The sequence below is a fragment of the Nicotiana tabacum genome, chromosome 24 (genome assembly GCF_000715075.1).
Source record: "Nicotiana tabacum cultivar K326 chromosome 24, ASM71507v2, whole genome shotgun sequence".
Lineage (NCBI taxonomy): Eukaryota > Viridiplantae > Streptophyta > Magnoliopsida > Solanales > Solanaceae > Nicotiana > Nicotiana tabacum.
In genome coordinates this window covers 65,951,174-65,955,512 of record NC_134103.1, presented here as the reverse complement: position 1 = coordinate 65,955,512, position 4,339 = coordinate 65,951,174, and the positions used below count along the sequence as shown (strand labels likewise).

Below are 4,339 nucleotides of genomic sequence, written 5' to 3'. Positions count from 1 at the left end.
TGATGGTTAGGTCAAGGCCCTATCCCGACCATGATACAGTTCAGTTATCTCTAGAGGCTTGTAGACGAGTCCTATATATTTTGTATATCGGTATTGTGGCCTTGTCATCCATGTGTACATGTTCAATTATGCATTGCTAGTTTTATACGTTCATCGCAACCTTGTCGGCCTGCACATTATGTATATGAGCTTTTGGGTATGTTTACCCCTCATATGATAGAGACGTTATTTTTAGATGATTTAGAATATGGTCCGGTCGTCCTTGATTGGTATTGTAAACTCGCAAGTAGGCCTCGTCAGCCTAAGTTGAGGGTTACCCCTCCAGATTTCATAATTACAGTGTGGTACGCTCTGGCTGAGTATGGCACCGGGTGCCATCCATGCCTCCCCAGGTTTAGGTCATGACAACGGCGCAGCACGGCAATTGTAAGGAGGTTTCTATTGGATATGAAGAGGTGTTGAAGATGCATGGCCGGATTTGTATGCCCAATATGGATGGGTTACATGAGTTGATTCTTGAGGAGGCTCACACTTTGCGGTATTCCATTCATCCGGGTGCTGCAAATATGTACCATGATTTAAGGCAGCACTAATGGTGGAGAAGAATGAAGAAAGATATAGTGGAGTATATGGCTCGGTGTTTGACCTGTAAGCAGATAAAGTACGAGAATCAATGGCCAGGCGATTTGCTTTAGAGACTTGACATTCCAGAGTGGAAATGGGAGTGTATTACCATGGATTTCGTTGTTCGGCTCCCATGGACCTTGAAGAAATTTGACGTAGTATGGGTTATTCTAGATAGACTGACTAAGTCTGCATATTTCGTTCCGGTTGTGACCACCTACTCTTCAGAGTAGCTGGCTCAAATCTATATCTATGAGATTGTTCATCTTCATGGTGTATCGGTGTCCATTATCTCCGATCAAGGCACGTAGTTCATATTGCATTTTTGGAGAGTTGTGCAACGTGAGTTAGGCACACATATAGAGTTGAGCATGGCATTTCACCCTCAGACAGAAGTTCAGTCCGAGCACACCATTCAGATCTTGGAGGATATCCTATGTGCATGTGTTATGGATTTCGAGGGTTCATGGGATCAGTTTCTACCGCTTGCAAAGTTTGCCTACAATAATAACTACCAATTGAGTATTCAGATGGCTCCTTATGAGGCCTTATATTAGAGGCGGTCTCGTTCTACAGTTGGTTGGAATGAGACAGGAGAGGCTAGGTTGTTGGGCAGTGATTTTGTTTGGGATGCCTTGGAAAAATTCAAGTTGATTTAGGATCGGCTTCATATAACATAGTCTAGGTAGAAGAGTTTTGTTGATCAGAGGGCTCATGATGTAGCATTTATGGTGAGAAAAAGGGTTTTGCTTAGAGTTTCACCCATGAAGGGTGTGATGAGGTTCGGGAAGGAGGGAAAGTTAAACCCTAGGTATATCGGTCCTTTTGAGATCCTAGAAAGAGATGGTGAGGTGGCCTAAATACTTGCATTGCCACCTAGCATATCAGGAGTTCACCCGGTTTTCCATGTTTCCATGCTCCGGAAGTATTATGGTGATCCATCACATGTATTAGATTTCAGCTCAATCCAATTGGACAAGGAATTGACTTATGATGAGGATTCGATGTCTATATTGGACAGACAGGTCCGAAAGTTAAGATCAAAGAAGATAGCTTCAGTGAATGATCAATGCAGTGGTCAACCAATCAAGGAGGCGACTTGGGAGACCAAACATGATATGCATAGGCGTTATCCTCACCTTTTTGGCACTTCATGTATGTCTTTGTGATTGTTCGAGGATGAATGTTTGTTTTAAGAGTGGGAGAATATGACAACCCGAGCGATCATTTTGTGTATTTGATCCTTGTTTTCCCTTTTGAAGCTTCCCGTATGTGTATTTGTGGTTTTATGACTTGCAGGGAGAGTTAGTTTCGTTACGGGAAAGTTTTGGGTTGATTTGGATACCAATCCTTATTTACTACTACATCTTTTTTGGGGTGTATAGCTCAGTTGGTAGAGCATTGGGCTTTTAACCTAATGGTCGCAGGTTCAAGTCCTGCTATACCCAAACCTACCTTACACTCTACTATGAATAAGGATGCATAGTAGCCTTCTATTTGGTTCTTTGCTTAGAAGCATAAGTTGGAAATGTTGACCGAAGTTTGACTTCTGTGAAAATGACCCCCTGGAATGGTGTTTTCATGGCTCCGATAGGTCCGTGTCTTGAATTTGGACTTGAGCGTATGCCCTGATTCTAATTTAGAGGTCTTTAGGATGATTTGACTTATTTTGCCAAACGTTGGCAATTTGAGATTTAAAAGTCTCCCTAAGATTGACCGTAGGTTGACTTTATGGCTATCGGGTTTGGAATTTGGTTTTGGGACTTGGAATAGGTCCGATTTGCTATTTGAAACTCGTCTGCAATATTTGGTGTAATTTGGAGTTGGTTTGATAGAATTCGGATGCTTGGATGCAATTCTAGAGGTTCTTGAGTTTTCTTTTGAAATTCATGCGCTTGGGGGTCCGATTCGTGGTTCTAGATGTTATTTTGGTATTTTGATCGAGCGATCGAGTTTGAATGATGCTATTAGACTTTTGTGGATGTTTGGTTTGGAGCCCCGAGGGCTCGAGTGAGTTTCGGAATGGTGTTGAGTTGGTTCAGGTTTGCTGGTGTGTTGGTGCTCTAGTTATCAAAATTGGGAGCACCAACATTGCAATTGTGATCATAGCAGAGGAGTCTCAGGTGTCGCATTTGAGAAGTGTAGGCTAGGCTGGGTAGTTCGCAAATGCGAAGTCAATGTCGCATAGTGTCGCAATTGCGACATCTTCACATGAACAAAAGTGTTGGGAAGAAGGGATTTGATCTCATTTCTCTCATTTTAGAACCCTAGACTCAGTAGGAGGCAATTTGGAGAGGGGATTTTCACATAAATCATTGGATAAGTGATTTTGATCAATTTCCAACTATATTACATGATTATATATGAGATTTAATATCATATTTATGAGAATTAAATAGAATTTTTGGGAAATTTTGTCTATGTTTTAAAAAATAAAAATTTGGGATTTGAGAGTCGAATTGGACTCGGATTTAAGAACAACACATATATGGACTCGTGAGGTTATGGGTAGTCAGGATCTACCCTAAAACCCGTGTTTTGACCGGGCGATCTCGGGGTTGACTTTTGTGGAATCGTGTAAAGAACTTAGCTTTATTAATCGAAATTGATTTTTCTTGCATTTATTGATGATATTGAGTCATTTTTTGTTAAATTTGAGCAGTGGGGAGGCGAACGTTTAGGGGAAAAGCTATTTTTGAGTGTTGATTTGGCATAGTTGAGATGAGTATCTTGCCTAACATTGCAGGGGGAACCTACCCCTTAGGATTTAGTTTGATTGTGCTGCTTGATTTATGTAGAAGACGTGTACATGAGGTGACGAGTGTGTACATGGGCTTATAAGTGATATTTGACCGGTTTAGACTCTTAGGTTACTTATAAGCATTTAATTGAAATTATTATTATTTATTATATCATGTCATTGTCAATTTTATTCGTACATGCCTTAATTGAAGTTGTTATTACGTGCTCTAGTTTTCATTGTCAAAGTTACTCTTATATACATTTATTTCTAGTTGTTATTACATGCTATCCTCCCCGTTGTTGAGTTATTCTCAAGCATTTCGTCGTAGTTTCGACTTCATGCTATCTTTTTCATTATTAAGCTTATGTTACGTAGTTGAATTGCAAGTTGCCATTTCACGAAAATATCTTCATTGCTGAGTTATTGAGGTTATAGTTGTGAAAGCTATGAACACATTGTGGTTAAAGTGTTGAATATTGAGACATCCTTCCTTGTTGAGTTGTTTCTCATTCACTTTGTTATTATTTAGATTCTTGTACACATTGTGGTTGAGCCATGGGCTATGTGTTGTGGTAATATTGTTATTATTGATTTGGTAATGTTGTGGCATATGGGCACGTGAGGTGCAATTTGATTATTGTGTTGTGATACTGATACACATGCGATGATATAATGGTGGTATTGAAACACATGCAGTGAGATAAGGTGGGATTTATATGGATGTTTCTAGTTAGGGAATTACTTGAAGCCACACAGTGAGATAAGGGGGCTAAAACGCGTATAGCTATTTCGAAAAAAAATATTTTAAAATAAATACAAGGCTCATGCGGTGATATAAGAAAGATTGTGATTGTGATTTATGAAATGGGAACATGAGATGCGGTACCTCAGTGTGATGTTTCTGTAGTACATTCTAAATTGGGAAGGTTCGTTGATTTGAACGGTTATTGCATTGTTTATATTAAATTCATA

At 39.7% G+C, this 4,339-nt stretch overlaps 1 non-coding gene across 1 annotated transcript; it reads left to right on the top strand.

The window, feature by feature from the left end:
- Window positions 1-1,999: 1,999 nt before the first annotated feature.
- Window positions 2,000-2,072, top strand: TRNAK-UUU (transfer RNA lysine (anticodon UUU)). Its single transcript has one exon. It is a non-coding gene; the product is annotated as a tRNA-Lys (tRNA).
- Window positions 2,073-4,339: the final 2,267 nt, after the last annotated feature.